Raw genomic sequence first — 21,077 nt, forward strand, 5'->3', positions numbered from 1 at the left:
CTGCCAGAGGGGCCCTGATTGGCCAATGGTGAAAAAATGCAGAATTGTGACAAAATGCAATATTGAAATATTCATCTGTCATAGTTGGTCGACATGTTTGGTTAATTCTTAGCTCATAATTATGACACTATCTATGTAAATTTGTTGCAAAATTTGCCTTCCAGGGGGCCCCACAGCAACTTGTAGCCTAGGGGCCCCAGGCCATCTGAATCCGGCCCTGGCCATCATGTACAGTATGCAGACAACACTGTAGCGCTCCTGCCTCATCTGACTATGTGGGCACAGAAGAGGAGAGACCAAGAAGAACAAGAACAAAATTGTAATCTATTTCTTTCTCAGCCTTCACTTTCTTGAGGGCTAATCTGGTCACCAAGCCAGCCTTGTTCATTAAGCAAACAAGAAAGCGACTGTGTGTGTGTGTGTGTGTGTGTGCGTGTGTGTGTGTGCGTGTTTGCGTGTATGGTTGTTCTATTCATATGACAGCCTAAAGGTGTTCCCTCTCCTTCGCTAATGGCATCTTCTATTGATCCCAAAAACAAACTCCAGATATTTTTACGCAGTTATTCTGTTTTCAGAATGAATGAATGAAGGAATGGATGGATGAATAAATAGAAAAGTAATAAATTAATTAATTAATACTTTCTTTTTATACAAACCACCAGCTGTAAATATCAATTTGGATAAACAACACAGAGTTGTCATTTCACAGGGCTGTACTGTCACGGGGCTGTAATTTACTGGGATGGAATGGTGCTGTCCTTCTACAGTAAAAAGCTGTTAACAAAGCCATTTTATTCCCGTCCAATTACTGTGGGTGTTGTGGTCTCTGCTGACCTTTGTTGTTAGTTTATTGTCTGCTGTGGGAACTAAGGCCATCAAGTTTATTTGAATAAGTGTCTGGCCATAGATTTGTGTTGTGTGGCATCTTTGTCCATCTGCATGTGTCACTCCTCTCTTTTGCTGCTGCCCATTGATGTGTGTTGCGTGTGGCATCTGTGTATCTTTTTATGGGAGTGTACACACACATGCACGCACACACGCACCAGTGGCGGCTGGTAGTCTGTCAAACAGGGGAGGCTGTTCAATTACAATATGTCCAGAACGCAAAAAAAAGGGGGGGGGGGGGTCAATTTTGACACACACCTTATATTGGTCCTGTCACATATGGCCTGCCCTCACACACTGAAGGACTCTTGTTGAAACAAATTTGTTAATCATTAATCATTATCCCCCTTGTAGCCTATTCATAGGGAAATGTTTTTATTATTATTATTCATTAGGCCTACCTCCGCCACATAATGATGTGATTGAGTTTGCCTTCGTTGTCTTTGTTCATTACTGGGTGCACGGCTTAACAGCACAGTAGGAAAGGACTCGCCACTCACGGGACTTGGCAGTTAACCAGTTGATCAGACACCACGAAAGCTCAAAAGAAAAGTTTGTTCTTCCCTACCTTTTTCACCAAGTCAATATTAGGCAGTGCTCTGCTCTGCTCCTTGATATTCATTTTCTCCTCATAAGGACGACTGGAATTCGCCAGAATTTAATCCACAATGCTTGGCATTTCATTTTGCATAGCTCTCTAGCTTTCTTGCAAGCTAGCAATAACGAAAAGTAGGCAACCTCAACTTTTGAATTGGGAGATTAAAAAGGATAAGGACGTGCCACTATTAAGACTTTATTCGCAACATTAGGTTTACAAGAATATGTACACAAAACTGGAGTACAACGCAATGAATAGCTTCCCCACTGGTTATCACGACGAAACTTCTCAGTCAAATTAATAACATATCCGCATTTCGAAATGAAATCAACTACTGTAGCCTACTGACACGGGGTTCACCCAATCACAAGTCGGAGCTCCAGTCTCCGGTCCCTCCCCCCTCCTCTCTCTTCTCCATTCACTCCCAGTGAGGCTCAGTCTCAAAATTAAAAAAATTTCACGGCAATAGCCAATGACCATTTAGCATTTTGCCATTGAAAAAGCGCACAATCCCACATGCCATTGAAGTCCATTGAGACTCGACTCGCTTGCGTTGTCATGAGCGGGAAAAAAAAAACTCGTGCGAGCTTCGGGATCTTATTACAGATTGGTTTAATCTCTAAGTTGAGCACATGCATCTATGGAGCTGGGTCTGAAATAGCAATGATATTAAGTCGTGTAAAGCATTAGTTTACATACTATTTCTCCGTGATTTTGGACAGGAGGCGGCGCCTCCCTTGTACTCAAAGAGGAATCGCCTCTGGCACGCACGCACGCACGCACGCACGCACGCACGCACGCACGCACGCACACACACACACACACACACACACACACACACACACACACACACAGATACAGATAGAGACACACACGCACGCACGCACGCACACATGCACACACACACACACACACACACACACACACACACACACAAAGACATCTTTGTTGGGCAAAGATATCTGGAAGCACTAGATCTGGTTCTTCTCCTGCTTTATTTGTCTCCTTTCCTTTCCTCTCCTCTGCTCTTCTTGTCTGTCTGTCTCTGTCTGTCTGTCTGTCTGTCTGTCTGTCTGTCTGTCTCTCTCTCTTCCCCCTCCCTCTCTCCTCTTTTCCTCCTTCATCATGTGTTGTGTGTGGGTGAGTGTTTGTCTCGGTGTGCGTTACTTAGCTGGTTTGGGGATTAGTGTCTTCACTGGAGTTCTTTACTCATCTGTTCCGGAACATTCATCTGTTTAGTCGGAGTCGAGTCGTGATTCACCTGGATTTACTTCTCAGCTCCATACCAAGACGAAATGCCGCACAAATCTATGGTGATGCAGGCAAAGGTGCGTGCCTTGTACAGAAACATACGTATGTGCATACATGTATTTGTTAAATATTTGTTAAGATACATTTATCTTCATTACACTTTCCTTCATTTCATTAACTCATTGGCTGCCTTAGCCGTCGAGTGACGTCATTTCGAATAGTGACGCCCCCTGCCTTCGACGTCGTTCGCCGATAATTGCGTTTTTTTACAGCCACGCCTTGAGGACGGTCTGACCTATGTTGTGTATTAATTTCACGCCTCTAGTCATGTTCTAACTGTTCCTGTAGGTGGCAGAAGTGTCCTTAGGAACAGTCAGGGCAGGGCATTAGCTCACATCAAGAGGAAATGTCAAGACAAAAACATCCCTTTTTACTATTATAATCTCAAAAGTAGCATAGCAAAATCATTTTTGGAGGTAAAGCACCTGTGACAGTAGTCTACTTTCTTGCCCTCTGATTTTAACACAGGTATTCTACTGATTTTAGTGTCAGAGCCTGACAAAAAAAAAACTTCCTCTCATGATCAAAATACACCCCCCTGTTGCCATCTAGCTAGTAGGCATTGTAACTAGCTTGCCCAAAATACACCATGTTCAACCAGAGATGATCTGTGTGGCAACTGTTTCATTTTGGATAATGTGATCAGCCTACACAACATCAGGATGATGTGTACAAAAGATCATCTAACAGGAAAATGCACGGGACTTGTGGTCACCTCGGTTGGGAATGTTTGGCTATTGTTTGCTACGCTAGCTAGCTAGCACGAAATCGCTAACAACTTACAACTAAGCCTAAATAAAGGAGCCTTGGTAAGTCAACTATTTTTACTCATTCTACAGTTGCAGTTGTGGATCTGTATAGTATGATCAGCTTACTGTATCATCAAAAAGACAGGGGGGTTGCAGATTCTTGGAACAGAGTAGGCTAGCCTTTGTGTCTGGTCAGATACATTCAGCTCACATTGAGAAAGCATTGCACTTAGCCTCAGACCAGCTAGCCTTCCTCACTCCAATCGGCTTGTGAAATGTTGGATATGTGATCAGTACTTTATCAAAAGAAAATTCATTGAACAATATATGACAAGATCACTATAGCAGAAACATGATGACTGTAATCATCAATCTGCAAATTGTCCGCTCTGCCAAAGAAGCAGCAGTAAGCTAAGTTGTGCTGCCTGCCTGCCTGCCTGCCTCTCAGTTCACATGGTACAGGAGGAAACAAATCAGCTGTGGTTTGTTCCCCAACGAGAGGACTACAGGCTAAACAGAGGGACTATGAGACAGTATTTCTGTGAGTTTAGTATTTCACATGAGTTACATGCACCTGCTGTCATGATCCATTGTGCGCGCCAGCAACAAACCAAAACACTCTTGTTTTCAAGCCCACCCCGTTATATTTCAGTACATTATTAGGTTGAAAAGACCATACAAACGATCTTTTGTTCTGGCTACAGATGACAGGAGACTCTGTAATAGCATCTGATAGGTTTGGAGTTGTTAGGACGGTGTCATTATGAGCAAAAACACTTGCAATTATAGGTCAACTTCAAATGGCGTTTTCTCAGCTTTTTGGCTAGAAAGCAGCATTTTGGCGAATTCCACTTATTTTCAACAGGTGATTATGAAAGAACGGAAAGGGGTAGAGAGACACCGTTTTTTTCTGATGACAGATGAGCGTCTAATCTGTGTTTTGATAGGTATGGTGTTGACATAGACACAGAACTCAATTTTCTGTGAGCCTCCAAAAAACACCCAAAATGCTGAAAAATCTCTGGCACTCTGGGTTACTCTTTTATGAAAATGGCTGGCAGCCAATGAGTTAAAGACACACAGACAAGTGTATGGTTATCATGTTCATAGCGTTTAAAAAGACTATATTTTTGAGAGACATATTGTTGGGTTTTCACTGCAGACCAGCACAACAACAACAACAACAAAGCTGGGTGGTCAAACCAATCAAAGCCAGCGATACACAGACACAGGTGTCATATACGTGTAAATAGGTCATAGGTCAGCCCAAGTGTAATAGGTGATAGGTCAGCACAGCTGTTATATGTCATAGGTCAGCCCAATTGTGTAGACCATAGACCAGGGGAGACCAGCGAGAGACAGTCCACTGTGTGTTGGTGTCACAAGTCACAGACCATGGGAAAGCCAATGTACTACTAAAAGGCAATGAGGTTTTCCAACAACTGCCCAGAGGCCCCGATGTGAAATAGAGACAGAAGAACACAGTAGATTCCAATTATCGGACCACTTTCCTAGGGTCATAGCTGTCTTGGCAAAGTCAGCAGCCGGACCAAAATAGACTTGTTTAAACAGGCTATAACAAAGAAAAACAAAACAGGACAAAAGGAAACAAAGAACCCGGACCTGCACGGAGCTGTGTGAGAAAGTTCCGGAGCAACAGACACCGCCAGAGAACTCCAGCCAGCTGTGATAAAAGAAGCAACCAAACTTAGGAAGCCTACCTGGAAATACCCTTTCACCTGTGAAAAGACACAGTTTTATACAGTAGTATTATCTGAGTTGCTGAAAACAGTTTTGAACTGTAAGGCTTGAGAGAGTGAGCAAGCATGCCCTGCTGTGATGGACGTACTGGATCCAGGATAGAGCAGCAGGAAGTGGCCATCAGGTCAGGGTAGAGGCAGGGTTGGAGAAAGGGGTGAGCAGAGGACAGAAGGAAAGTAGAGCAAGACAAATGAGAATCTGGTCCAGGGTTGACAACATCTTAGGGTGGGCTTGACCAGAGGACCTGTGTGTTTATACTGTATACTTGTCAACCACACCTGACCATTAGAATACAATTTCTATAAGATTGCCAATTTAGAAGTTATCTATAAGTCTACATTTTGGGCTATAAGACCACCTGGATGTTTTCTGAGCTCAGCTATGTTATGAATTCTGGCTTCGTCTCTTAGAAGCATCGCTGAACAAGCGTTTTTGAATGGCCTGCTGCCAAGACCTCGGGAAGTGTTCATCCGATCAGAGTAGAGGGAAGAGACCAAGCTAAATTGTATTCTTCAGCAGGAGTACATCCTGGACCCCGAACTGTGCTACCGTACCCAAGTGGCCAAGCCAAAGTGTGTACGAAAAGAAGACAGAATAAATATGTCAACATAAGATGCTTAGGAAGCCCACCTGGAAGTACTCGTACACCTGTGAAAAGACATAATTTTATACAGAAGTATTACCTGAAAACAGAACTGTAAGGCTTGAGAGAGTGAGCAAGCATGGCCTGCTGTGATGGACGTACTGGATACAGGATAGAGCAGCAGGAAGTGGCCTTCAGGTCAGGGTAGAGGCAGGGTAGGAGAAAGGGGTGAGCAGAGGACAGGAGGAAAGCAGAGCAAGACAAATGGGAAACTGGTCCAGTGTTCACAACAACTTAGGGTGGGCTTGACCTGTGGACCTGTGTCTTTATATCCTTGTCAACCACACCCGACCATTAGAATGCCATTTCTATTCAGCCATGTTATGAATTCTGGCTTTGTCTCCGAGAAGCATCTCTGAACAAGCATTTTTGAATGGCCTGCTGCGAAGACCGCAGGAAGTGTTCATCAGATCAGAGTAGAGAGAAGTGACGGAGCTAAAGTGTATTCTGCAGCGGGAGTACTTCCTGGACCCCAACTGTGCTTCAGTCCCCAAGTGGCCAAGTCTGCAAATGGACCAGGCAAATCCCTGACTCAAACCCAGTCAGCGGTTTCAGGAAAAGACTTCAAAACAGCTAATGGTTGTCCACTGGCAGTCCTCCATCTCATCCAGCAGCAGTTCTGTTCATTTGGGGGCCCTAGGCAAAATAGAGACATGGGGCCCTTTTGAATTACTTTCGCTGGTATGTACAATGATGGCACTGACCGCTAACCTGGCTCTCACTCAGATGGATTGTCATCCATCTGGAATTATGATGGTAACCTTGCTGTTCTAGCCCGTGGTGTATTCAAAAAAAGCTCGAACGTGATTGGAGACAGTGACGTACTACTTCAACCAGTCACATCGAAGCGGCCCGTGACGTAGTTTTCAGCGACGCGAGATAGAAGCCACAACAGAGCAGTTAGCATGTTGACAGTAGTTCCAGCCCAGCTAGCATGTGTATAGTGGATCATTGCTGGCGTTTGAACGGCAAGCCGCCTGTGGTATGCCACCTGTGTCCGACATCAGACCACTGACGGTTACAAAACACACAAGGCATCGGTGGATTTTGGTTGGCAATCCGACATAGTGCACGAGTACTCTGCAGGGTCCAAACAGCGGCATGCTACCTGACAATCCATCTGCGTGAGAGCCAGGTTACATGCTACCAATGGAGGAGGACCGCCTACTCATTTGGTGCCAGCATCGTTTGCATCAGATAAATCACAACAAAGATATGGTAAGTTAGATGTCTTGAAATGGCTATATTTTCTTTTAGTGAACACATCATGGGCATGGGTTTGTCCGTTTCTGACGGGGTGATACATATTGCAGACAAAATGGACGTCTGCTTGCCACCAATGTGACATATATTGATGAATAAAACTTAATCAAGTATGTGTATTTCGCTGAAAATGATTGACCAGCGATAAAATGTTATTCAGACAAAATTGCCAGCCATATGAAAACAATGCAGCCTCAACAGCATGCAGTTGTACTAGGCATTATTGGTTGTGTTCTGGTCACCGTTAGGCATGCCAATTTACCTATGATAATACAGTAAACCGTTTACAGTCCCATACGTTTTGTATATCCTACCATGAGAGAAATATACACCAGGATTGCATTAACTACTCCCGGTGTGCACGATTAACTTCGGGTCTGATTAACTTGGTTGGCATAAAGAGCTGTCCACGTCAGCCGAGACAGGATGGGGCGTTCTTGAGTTCTATTATACACTTTCGGAAACTGCATTACGGTTCGACGGAGAGGAGCATGCCGTCGCACTTTTGCCGTTGTTATTGTGCGCGATTGTATCTCAAACACTTCAGCTGTGGTCAATTCAAATAGTCGATTCGTGAGTGTGCTAAGCACTTCGATAAGTTGTAGGTGACCATCCCTAGTTGATCGGACGACCCAAAGTTAATCGTGCTCACCGTCATAAGCTGGGACACACACACACACACGCTGTGCCATTGTTAATTGATCAATGGTGATGTCTTTTCTCTCTCTCTCCATTATTAGGTGACCCAAGACCCACGGTTATATAAGGTATGTCTGATTTATTACATCCATTGCTAGGTCAGAGGCAAAGAGTACATTACTGAAGCAAGCAAAGCCGTATTGTTAAGGGGTGTAAAACCCATTTGTGTAAACAATTAGTTTTTTTTTCATCGGGGTGGGGATGTGAAATGACTGAGAACCTATTATCAAGGTAAATAGGACCCTTGCTGACCTCACCTGTACCTGTGCCCTCGGAAGGTATCCAATGTTACAGGTTTGAATTCTTAGTAAGAGTAACTGAAAAGTATATGTGCTGTCCTGCACCACTATCCACCTAAACCTACATTCATTTCTCAAGAGACTGTACTCCTCATAACATTACAGTTGACAGACGCTTTTGATCAAAGTGATGTACAAGGGCAGTAATGCAAAATGTGGGTGGAAAATACTCTGTACACAGAGTAAGTAGCATTACACTGTTGTTAATGAACTTTAAGTCACCTAGGAAATATTTTAAAAATGTGTTGCAATCAATTCCCGTGTTGTTTTTGTTCAAAAACCTTGTATGTAGCCACAATTGTCACACATAACCTTCTGAAATGTTTGTCTAATATACTTCTATACTTCCTTTGTCTGTGTCTGACGCCAGGAGGTGTATGAAGAAACGACAGCATAGAGGACCCAGCACATCCCCTCACAGATTCCATGCCTTTCAAAATATTAGAACAAGATTTCAAGGCATTTTCCTTAAAGAACTTGCAACATTTCAGGAGTGCGTCACCATTTGGGTTTTCATTTTGTACAATACATCACCTAACACCAAGAACGCTACATTTTGTAAGCTATGTTTCTTGCATTGCCAGTAACCAATATTTAAAAGAAAAAAGAATGTGTATATATAAATCGGTATCTTATTTGTCATTATTTACACTTTCATTACTGTAGGCCTACATTGAAAAAGAATAGACAGTGTTTTCTTTTCACAATAAAATTGTATTTACATATGTTCCAATTACTTGTGTACACCATTATTTACACCATTTGTTCAATATTCGATTCGATATTGTGACAAGATTCCACTTCTTTGTTCCTAATGGATGATGGTTAGATTCTGAACTAATGCTGTGTTACATGTTCCATTATGTCTATGAATCTGTCATTAGGGAGAGTTAGTCACAAAAAGCCTCGCTCACAACCAGTAGCATGAAGTACCTTAAAACCATAGGTGGTTTTGTAACTGATGTCAAATGTAAGGACTGTTGTTGACTGCTGCCTCATTAGGCTTTGTCCCACTCCCAAACCCAGAGCAGACAGTCTCGTTAATGAAAGTGGCACATCTGGTATTTAAGTACACATGTTCTGTACAGCTGTCAGCAGACCATGATAACATTTCCAACTCTTCAGTAATGTCTAGATCTTGGTGGGGTAGTGTAGTGTAGATTCTATACACATGTGGTTGTACAGGCACATTTTGAAACAGGCTCAACACAGAAGACCAAAGAAATGGAATTGTGGTAGGTGCAACACGTATGACCTGGTTGGCTCCAAACTTGTGGTGCGCATGGGCAATCTTGCTCTTCGCCAGCCATTACTGAAGTGTTCATTTGTCTTGTCTACCTAGAGTGTTCATTTGATGGTTTACAACGTTACAAGTGAGGGAAAAGCCTAATTCAATTTCCACTGTACATGTGTAGCAGCTGGATGACCCGGTCTGTGATGACAATCCCAGCAGACGCTGCCAACATGACTTGCCTACCTGAAAACAACAACACAATGTTAAAATAGAATCGGCAAACAAGGCAACTGTCTTCTAAAGACTAGATAAGATAGGCTAGTATCTGCATTTAATTCATACCTATTAAGGCTAACACCTGAACAGCAGTAGGCTACTATTACTTAGTTTTAAAATTCACTGCTGACCGAAAGGGAGACTTGGGGTCCTTGCCAGTAGCCTGGTGAGTGACAGGCCTCACCCTGTTTTTATTCCAGTACCCTCTTGTGTAAATTCGGTTTCCACACGAAGTAGGTCTCTAGGTCTCTTAACATGCAAAATCTGTGATTACTTAGTCTTTACCATCGAAACAGGTTAACAACTAGGGCAGAAAGTGAAAAGGGGAAGCCCCACAGATCAATATGTATAGGTCTGTGGGGAAGCATCCTGGTGAGTTTGAAGTCAGAATGTCGTCGTGAAATAAACATTCATCTCGTCTACACATGCTGCATTGGCTGCGATCACATGCGACGTGGGGGGGGTGTAATTAAGCAACTGCATAAAGTGGTCTGTGACATCTGGCATACTATTTACCTGATCAACTGCACTCAGTCACCATTAGCATGCGAGGTCTGGAAACTGTAATGAGGCTTGTACAATATTGAATTCACAGTTGTAAGCCTACCATGTCAGTCATTGTTTCACACACATCAAAAAACACGTTAGAAACAACCAAGAGGTTTTCACTCACCATTTATATGTGGCATGGACCTCGACTAAAATCCCCACTTAAGTTGGTCTTGTAAACAGTTGAGGACTGAACATCGCTGCGCTCTGCTCATCTGGTATCAGTGGATCATTGAAGAAGAAGAGCGAGAACGTTCTTGCCACCAACTAATTCCTTGTTTTCTGTTCCTCTTTCAAATAATGAATGTTTGGTGTAAGTTTTGAATGAAATCGCGGAGTTCATACAATATGCAGCCGCCGTGTTGTGCTAGCCACTGATGGCTGGGGTGTGCTAGCAGCACTACAGTGTTGTCGCGCAGTGCTAGATGCTACGTCATACCCGTCACCTCCATCGATGATTGACATTGACATTATCCAATGGTCGGGGCACGTTTATTTTCTACTCGAGGACTTCGGGCTCGACAAGGCTGAACCAGACCCCTGTGCGAGCTCACGAAGTGTAACGAAGATGCACGAAGCACTAGGGGTCTCGCGAGAGCCAGGCTAACTGACCGCTGGGAGCCCCCTACAATGGCCAAATTTGGTGGGGCCCTAGGCAACTGAACAGTCGGCTTATTTATAAAACTGGCTCTGATCTCATCAGAAGGAAACAATGAGGAACTTGCAAGAAGTTGCTGATGAGATTGGCAGAGCCCCAAGTGGAGACCATATGTGCTGAGGTAGTTGCATCACACCCCACACAGTACTGTATTGACAGCTACAATATGGCTGACGAGGATATTTTAATGGGCAGCTGAGGGGCTTCAGCCATTGGCAGGTATTCCCAATATTTTTCTGCCAACATGTCTGAAACTTTCAAGATAAATATTTGTGATTAGCCTCTCACTGCATTGAGCCTGTCGATCGGCCTATTCACTTCTTGCTGAAAGCACTCAACCACATTATAATAAAATTGCTATGACTGCAGAGAGTTTTGAGTCTTGAGAGTCATTACCATTATGGTGACAGTAAAGTTATAACAGAGGCTCTGCGCTAAGGGGTTAAATAATGGGCCTATGTGAACAACCTGGGAAAGCAGATGAAACTTAAACATCTCAGTGGGATTTGTATTCTTTAATTTCTTTCCAATACATAAACATTCATAATACATTGATCTAACTGTAATAATTTTAATTGTTTGAAGAATCTGCCTCCCTACTCAAAATCATCACATTAACCAAAACAGCAACCCTACTATAAGCATTACAAGAGAAAAGAGACATTAAAAGAGACTGATTGTAAAACAATCAGTTCACAATCTGTTTTAACAGCAGCAGAATCAGGAGCAAAGGAGCAGAGGAAAGGGTATGCCTACCATTTATAACCTTGCAGGTACATTATTTAGAAATGTCAAAACTAACCTATCATTAGTTGAAATCTTGAATGTCATTTCAATAATTAAAGTAAAATATATTTTTAATATTATTGTCCTCCTTGAATACATTGGGCATTTCTGCAAAAGTCATCAAGCAGACAGAATTTGCATCACAGATGGCCTTCGTGTACAACACAACAAAGGCAGACAATATTGAGTGATGAAATGATTTCAAAGAAAGGCAATATGCAGCTAATGTCACTGGCTACATTGGCAGTCTGCTCTATCTAACTTGACATTTCTCCAACCCCCATTTCTCACATGCTCTAATGAAAAAAAGGAAAAGAGGCAAAAGGCAGATGAGAAGGCTGCTGTTGTGAGCCAGCCAAGACATGTCACATAAGAAATCATCGCTCTCCTGAAGTGACATTTCTTAACCAGCCTCTCCATACTTGTGGAGCACTGTATTTATTTCATTGTATTTAGGCCTATATACTACACATTTCTGCCAGTTGGCATACCATTGTACTTATTGTAGTAGCTGGAAATGATGAGTAACAACAATGTACTTTTTGCTCTCTGTGCAGTATAGGCAATTTTAGAAATAAATTGGTTTCCGGAGAGAGCCTGGATGCAAAGTTCCGGAACATCATATTACTTGATTGTTATTAATAGGATAACACTCAGACCCATTCTGACAATCACATCCACCAGCCGCTAGTCCAGTCGTATCACTTACAGAATTTCACAGCCAACAATGTCAGACAGCATTCCTCATTACAATTACAAAACTATCATTTTGTGCTAAAACCAGCAGATTTCACACTCTACAACTGGAGTGCTGTCGTTTTGCTAGAATAAATGAATCCATCAACATTTCGAAAGCCATTTTATAGCTATTATGACACGGGGGCGTGTGTCTTATTGCTATTTTCGATGTGTATGTGGCCACCCAGGTCCGCTCAGCTGATAGGATTGTGGTAGTGTGTGTGAGTTTGCAAGTTGAGTGACAGCACTATTGCATTGTTGACGTATGTTGTGGAGCACTGGCAGCTCACTTGATGAGTGGCAATCTGGCCATTATTTTGGGGTGGGTGAGAGGAGAGGAGAGTAGTGAGAGTGTGAGAGAGTGTGGGGCGTGGTGCCTCTTGCTGTGATGTGCCTGTCAATGTGAACAATGTCCACCGTTAGCCCACTCTGTCACCAGAATGATTTTCAGGCCGCTGGGGGAATCTTCAACCTTTTTCTGGTCCAAAAGGGGAAAGATGTGCAGACATCATTGGCAATGGAGGGCAGGAGCACATGGCAAATGATGATAATAAACTGCTTGCTTCTATGATTACAAGGAACCAACACACTACTGTTTACTCTCAAGTATAATAATAACAAACCATTATCATACCAACATACCATACGCGCCTTAAAGGATAGTTCCGGCGTAAAATGAAAGTTTCACCATCGATTTTCCATGCCCCAAAATATATCTAATGATGAGCCATTCCGAGAAAAGCTGCGCCGTTATGGAGTTATCATATTTTAAGCTTTTTGGCGAATAACGCAGCCAATGCATCACGGCGGGGCCAATTTGTAAATATTATTTTCTGATGTTTCCCCGCTATAAACAACCTCAAAAACGCTACACACTTCATCACAAAGGTCTCGTCAATCAAACTGAGGCACAGAGAAGATCATCGGACCACACAGTCTTTCACTGGCCAGTGTTTTCAGAGGTGTCTCACTGTTGCAACTTGCAACTCTCTAGTCTGACCCGGATGCAGGCTACTCCATCAGGTGGCTAGGTAAACACGGTCCGCGTATGTTCTTATCCCGGCTGCGGCCGTAAAATGAAAAGCTGGAACCCCGACAGTTTTCACCGACTGCCACCTAGCCACCTGATGGAGTAGCCTGCATACGGGTCAGACTAGAGAGTTGCAACAGTGAGACACCTCTGAAAACACTGTCCAGTGAAAGACTGAGTGGTCCGATGATCTTCTCTGTGCCTCGGTTTGATTGACGAGACCTTTGTGATGAAGTGTGTAGCGTTTTTGAGGTTGTTTATAGCGGGGAAACATCAGAAAATAATATTTACAAATTGACCCCGCCGTGATGCATTGGCTGTGTTATTCGCCAAAAAGCTTAAAATAAGCTAACTCCATAACGGCGCGGTATTTCTCGGAATGACTCATCATTAGATACATTTTGGGGCATGGGAAATCGATGGTGAAACTTTCATTTTACGCCGGAACTATCCTTGGCTTACACAGTACGACTTTTTGCCCAATTTTGCCACAATTTGTCACTCGCACCAATTTTTTAGAGTCGGGCAGATTTCTTGCTCAATCGCAGGTCAGTCGTGAGTCTCGCATCGTGGGGTAACGACAAGAGATCTCACCTCACGATCGTGCAATCGTAGGGTCGCAAGAAAATCAAAACTGTTTGAAATCCTGGGTGTCCCTCGTGAGTAAATCACACAGTTAAAGCAGTGCTACGACACGATTTGACACTGCACATGCAAAAATTGATAGGGCAGCGCGTTTCACTCTTGCGCGCGTCCTTGTCTCCACCTCAGGTGCGCATGTTCCCTCCTCTGCAGATCCGGGAAACATGTCTGTCGTGTCGCACAGTGGGAACACTCCGCTCGCATCCGACTTTCGGCTCATATAGTGTGAGGACACGAGACGTGAGATGTGAACTTTTAAACGTTAAATTACCTCGTGCAGTCTGAGAAGGAGCTTAATACCAATTGACAATATAGCACAGTGTATGCCCACCTTTACTATGATGACAAGAAATCAACACCCTTATGATAGTAACAACAAAAAAACACTATGATAACTACTCACTCACTACTATGATAACAAGGAACCAACACACTATGGTTTGCTCATCTCTGTTCTCTTTTATTTTTTCCCTTCCTTTTTCTTTTATATAAGCAGACATAAAACGCACACTCGTACACACACACACACACACATGCATGCGCGCACGCACGCGCACGCGCACACACACACACACAAACACACACAAACACACACACACACACACACACACACACACACACACACACACACAAACACACACAAACACACACTGACTGTCTAAGCTTTAAACGGATTTCACATTATAGGATTGATAGGTCAATCAAGGTTCTTTTATGTCTTTAACTTTTTGTGAAGGGGGTGAAATGCAGTTTCACAGTGCCCAAGGCACCCTCTATAAGACAGGCAGTCATCAGACAGAGCAGGCAGACAATCCATACAACCCAGACAGTGGGGACTTAGACAGCCATGAAAAAGCATCTCTCTCCCCTACAGCCTTTGGGGTTTAAACAGTAAATACGCAGGTGTTAATACAACACTTGGAGAGTTAGACAAACTACCACGGTAGGAAGTTTGCAGTCTTAAGTGAAAGTGAAAGCCCATTGGGAAACTCCAACTCCCATTGTCATTGTGACACAGCACTCCACAGCACACAAGTGAACACTGCACACTGCACACAACGAAATTGCATTTATGCCTCACACGTGCAAGGGGGCAGCCCTCAGTGGCGCCCCATGGGGAGCAGTGCGGCGGGACGGTATCATGCTCAGGGTACCTCAGTCATGGAGGAGGATGGGGGAGAGCACTGGTTGATTACTCCCCCCACCAACCTGGCGGGTCGGGAGTCGAACCGGCAACCTCTGGGATGCAAGTCTGACGCCCTAACCGCTCACCCATGACTGCCCTACATAAGAGTGCCTTAACATATTAGTATGTGAAACATTGAATACCTGCAGTGTTTACGGACTGTTGGTATAGAATCTTGGCGTTCAAAAACATCTTTTAATAATTTTTGAGTCACAGCATATTATGTGATAGAGCCACTTATTGATGATGTGAAATGTGGTCAATTACCAGATTTATGTTATCTGTTGTAAGGCCTACTTTACATTAATCGCACAACAGTCGAATTTGTAATGTGGAATCTCCAAAGAATTATCTTGCTACTCTAATCCCTTTTTAACACTACATTGTAATACTTAAAACACCAACTGCAGTGAAATGTTAAAATTCAGTCAGTCAGTCAGTCTGCATTTTTCAAGTCTGGTTTTAATGAATGGACCTAAGCATGCCTCATAGCACACACACACCTGATCTACTAACCATCTGATATGGATTGAAATCACGACATGTGAATTGAATGGAAAACATTTTAAAGGCTTTCTCATTTCTTTAAGCATTTCTCTTAGCACATAACCAACTCCAGACCTCATTTGAACCATCAGTCATGTGATTATTTGACTGCCATGACAGGCAGGTAGTGGCTGTTGAGGAACAGCATCTGGGAACATGAGCCATGCTTGTATCCATGATTTGCATGTGACGTCAAACGTTCTAGTGGACGGTTACTGGACGGCAAGAGCTCCGCATTAATGAATGGATTCCTATGGGACTCGCAACGTTTAGTAACTCATAACGTAACTTAGATCGCCGATAAACTAAACACCGTGAACACCCATTGTGCTGTTTGTTACAAAAACAGATAGGGTTACAACCCAGGCGTGACTTTTCACTGGATCTCAAAATAAAACGAGAAAGCTGAGGTGAATCGCGGCAACCAACTGGAAAACCATCAAACTAGCCTACTCAAGTAACTGGATGAGCACCACGGTAAGTTTCTCATTTGCCATCCTTTGTATCATCATTTGTCTCTTAATTCGTGAACGCTAGTTAATTTAAGTCTAATGTGCAATTTCAGTGGCTTTTTCTGTGAGGTCAATGTAAGATGCTTTCCATGATTAACGTTAATTATCAGCATCATTACGCTATGATGGACGTATGATAAGATATTGCAGGCTGTAACATAAACACGGAATTCATAAAGCTCTTGGTGAAATAGCAAGGCTATGACGTTCATACTGTTAAGGTTCAAATGTAAAAATAAACCATGTGTACATCTCTAGCGCTGATTTCCCAAGTAGTAGGCCTACTCTCCAGCATGATGCTGTCATGAAATGCCAATCACCTGATGCTGGCCTATTTATAATGACATGCATAGGCCCACCAGTGTCGATGTTGTTGTCAATAATATGAAGTCCACCACTTTGTTGTGTTGTCATCCAAATTGTCTGCCCTCTGAAATCAGTCACACACATCAGAGGCTTAATGGTTTGGGAAGTGTTATTACGATTGGAGGGTTGCAGGTTCAAATCCCATCCTACACCTCTCCCTTCACCTCCCATCCAGGCTGAAGTAGGCCTATGAGCTAGGCACCAAGCCCCATGCTGCAGGGACAGTTAACAATTCACTGTGAGTAACGAAGTTGCTTTGGATAAGTGTCAGCTAAGTGTTATCTTTCTGTTTCTCCAGATGAGAAGAGCGATGATCTGATGTCATGACACATTGGATGTATGGAAGAGCCAGAGGTTCAGCACACCAAGTCAAGTTTAGCCGATTTCAACCTCTTAATCACACCAACTCAATGTAGTAATCAGTTCATTCAATGGCTCAAATACTTTATTTTTAGACACAAAGTACAAATACATTTCAAGGTTTTGTAGGTGATGGGAGGGGATATCTATTGTGGGGTGGACATGTACAATAGACGTGCAAGTACTTATTTATATTAATAAATGGTTATCTGAACTAGGCCTGTAATAGTCAACCCATTGATGCTGGATGCTGTGTACTCGTTGTATTGACCTAGGTGCCTGGAGCGACAGCATTTAGGCATGACATATTGGATTTTTTTAGATTAAAAATGTGGGTATGTTAGAGCTGAATTAACATGTTCTAATGCAAGAGGATGGTCTTAGCTTTTAAAACTCATATCATGTCTGTATGTGCTTCAGAGACTTATTTAGTTATTTGGGTTTTTTTTATAGGATGAGGACCTCTTTCTTAAAAGGGGCATAGGCAATTAGCTGGCATTTTGGTGCCGGCTGAAATAGGTTAATATTATTTACATACAGCACTATCCCCATACCAGTATACCCATGTCACCTGAGATATACATTTAGTGGAGACAATATAATTAGTTAGACTAGACTGAAGATTGACAGGCGGTCATGGGTAAGTGGTTAGAGTGTCAGCCTTGTATCCCAAAGGTTGCCGGTTGGACTCCCGACCCACCAGGTTGGTGGGGGGAGTTAAGTAGTCACTGCTCTCCCCCATCCTCCTCCATGACTGAGATACCCTGAGCATGGTACCGCCACACTGCTCCCTTGGGGCGCCATTGGGGGCTGCCCCCTTGCACGGGTGAAGCATAAATGCAATTTCGTGCAGTGAACACTTGTGTGCTGTGTCACAATGTCAATGGGAGTTGGAGTTTCCCAGTTGGGCTTTCACAGAAAATGTTCTACGTTGTTGTATTAGTACAATAAAATAAGCAAGACATGTCTGGATGGACTTCATCATTTCAGTTATTTATTATCACAGCTACTCACCATCAATGACAACCAGGGCCACCAGCCAACCAGCCAAATGCTGGGAAAATTAAGTTTTGCTGGTAGAAAAGAAAACATACTTGGCACTTTGACCCATTATTTAATGTACCGGTATGTTTGGAGATTAACATACTAGCCATTTTGGCTACTAGTGAATAAAAAAAAGTTAATTTAGAGCCATTCTGAAAACTCCAACAACTGGTACAGGTGATCAGTGCATCAGGGGAGGAATGTAAGGGTAGGCCCGATGGATGAGGGGAACAGCATCACTGATGGTGAGGTCCTGGTGCTGCTGCAAAGCCAAAGAGGAAGAAGCCTCTCTGGACACCTCTTCATGTTGGCTCCCCCATCTAATTAGAAAAAAAGAAAAGACAAAACATGCTATTTAAAATGAATCTAGCCATGCATTGTAATGTACTGGTACAGTACTGAATAATTAACTCCCTTGGCAATATTGTCTGAATTAAAATGTGATGTAAAATGTCAGAAAATAACACTCATCCCAACTTACTAGTCATGTATTTACCTGTGCTGCTGGGATGCTATTCTTGGACGTCATCCTGGCCACCATGACTCATGGTTTTAGTTTGGGTGCTGACCACCTGACTGATGAACCTGCAATTACTAAACAATAAAAACAATAAAAGATAAATAACAGGTTTGTTGTGCTTTTCTTTCTCTTGTGAAGGTCATCTTTTCAAATGATTTATTTAATCAAATCAAAATTATTTAATCAAAGTATGTAACCGACATTCTGTCCTATGTGTTTCTACATGTGCAATGTAATGCAACACCGATTTGAAACATTGAAGTATGTCAAGTCAGCTTTTATTGTCACTGACTTTACTTATGGTCATACGAGGGAAACGACGTTTTCTCTCTACCATGCCAGGACATAGACAGGACTGACAATTACAGACAGACAGAACGTGCAAGACAGGACAGGTAGCAGTGATGGACTGGTAACATAAGTGGTCAATAATAATACAGTACAAATGAACATATTGGACATGTAAACAGAAGATAAGATATATAATTATATTTCACAATAGCCTACATTGTGCAGACGTGGCTAAACAACAATGAAATCCACTTGGATGAAACGAAGCGAGAGAATTCAAGTTAACCTACAAGATACATCTGAGATGAAAAGATATCAAGTCAAGTCAAGTCAAGTCAAGTCAAGTTTATTGTCAATTTCTTTACATGCACTGGTCATACAAAGAATTTGAAATTGCGTTTCTTGCTCTCCCATGCAGACATAGACTAATCTAGGTAAGGACATAGACAGTATAGACATAGACAGTACTCATACATGGACATAGACAGTATGGACGTAGACATTGCTCATACAGACATTTAAAGTGCAAGACTGGACAACAGAAGACTTGTAGAGAACATACATTAAGAGGAGGTATTTTGTTGTTCTTTTTCCTAAAAGTCCTTTATAGCGTTCTGACATAGTAATAGTAGCATTTGAAGAAATAAATAATTAAAAAAGGTTTTTATTTAAATACACCAGCAGCAGTATGTGTGTGTGTGTGTTTGTATGTGTTTTGTGTGCGTGTGCGTGTGTGTGTGTGTGTGTGTGTGTGTGTGTGTGTGTGTGTGTGTGTGTGTGTGTGTGTGTGTGTGTGTGTGTGTTTAGTGCAGGTAGAAAGTGCGGTGTGCGTCTGTGTGTGTGTACCTGTGTATGTGTGTGTGTGTGTGTGTGTGTGTGTGTGTATGTGTGTGAGTATGAGTTGTGTGTCAGTGTGTGTATGTTTGGGTTTAGTGCAGAAAGTGCAGTGTGCTTGTGTGTGTGTGTGTGTGTGTGTGTGTGTGTGTGTGTGTGTGTGTGTGTGTGTGTGTGTGTGTGTGTGTGTGTGTGTGTGTGTGTGTGTGCGCATGTGTATATTTTGAGTTAGTGCAGGTTGAAAGTTCAGTCACAGATGTAGTAGTGCAGGTGGAGTGTTCAGTCGCAGATATGGTGGTGGGGATGAGGGGGGGGAGCGTTGTCAGTGGCCTGGCTGGCTAGAGGCTGACAGTGAAGGGAGAGTGGGTTGAGTGTTCAGTATCTTGATTGCTTGATGCATCGTGCTGCTTGTAAGCCTGGTGGTACGGGAACGGAGGCGCCTGTACCTCTTTCCAGAGGGCAGGAGGCTGAACAGTTTGTGTGCAGGGTGGCTTGTGTCTTTGATGATCATCAGTGCTTTTCGGGTGAGGCGTGCGGTGTAAATGTCCTGCAGGGAGGGGAGTGGTACTCCAATGATCTTCTTCGCTGTGTTCACAACACGCTGGAGTGTCTTCCTGTTTTTCTCCGTGCAGCTTCCTCCCCACACTGTGATGCAGCTGGACACGACGCTCTCTATGGTTCCTCTGTAGAATGTTGTCATGATGGAGGGTGTAGCACTTGCCTTCTTTAGTTTGCGCAAGAAGTAGAGACGCTGATGGGCCTTCTTCGCCAGTGATGTAGTGTTGGTGGTCCAAGAGAGGTCGTCGCTGATGTGCACTCCAAGGAACTTGGTGCTGCTCACTCTCTCCACAGCATCACCGTCGATGGTCAGTGGTGGCAGTTGTTTTTGGACCCTCTGAAAGTTGACAACAATCTCCTTGGTCTTGTTGACATTCAGCAGGAGGTTGTTGTCTTTGCACCATCTGGCCAGCAGGTCTACTTCTTCTCTGTAGTGGGTCTCATCGCCCTTAGTGATGAGGCCCACCAGTGTTGTATCATCCGCAAACTTCACTAGATGGTTAGTGCTGTGGGTCGTTGTGCAGTCATGTGTCAGCAGCGTGAACAGCAGGGGGCTGAGAACACAACCTTGCGGAGCCCCCGTGCTCAGGGTCAGGGTGCTTGAGGTGTTATTCCCTACCCGTACTGCTTGTGGTCTCTGCATCAGGAAGTCCAGCAGCCAGTTGCAGAGGGAGGTGCTGAAACCTAGTTTGTCCAGTTTTCTGATGAGTTGTTGTGGTATTATGGTATTGAATGCTGA

At 43.3% G+C, this 21,077-nt stretch overlaps 1 long non-coding RNA gene across 1 annotated transcript; it reads left to right on the forward strand.

Annotated features, from left to right (window-relative positions):
- The first annotated feature begins 6,663 nt into the window (after positions 1 to 6,663).
- LOC134452109 (uncharacterized) lies at positions 6,664 to 8,819 on the forward strand. The gene is made up of 3 exons (XR_010035368.1): positions 6,664 to 7,165; positions 7,951 to 7,977; positions 8,579 to 8,819. It is a non-coding gene; the product is annotated as an uncharacterized LOC134452109 (long non-coding RNA).
- The last annotated feature ends 12,258 nt before the right edge of the window (positions 8,820 to 21,077 follow it).

Source organism: Engraulis encrasicolus, chromosome 7 (genome assembly GCF_034702125.1).
Source record: "Engraulis encrasicolus isolate BLACKSEA-1 chromosome 7, IST_EnEncr_1.0, whole genome shotgun sequence".
NCBI classification, from domain to species: domain Eukaryota; kingdom Metazoa; phylum Chordata; class Actinopteri; order Clupeiformes; family Engraulidae; genus Engraulis; species Engraulis encrasicolus.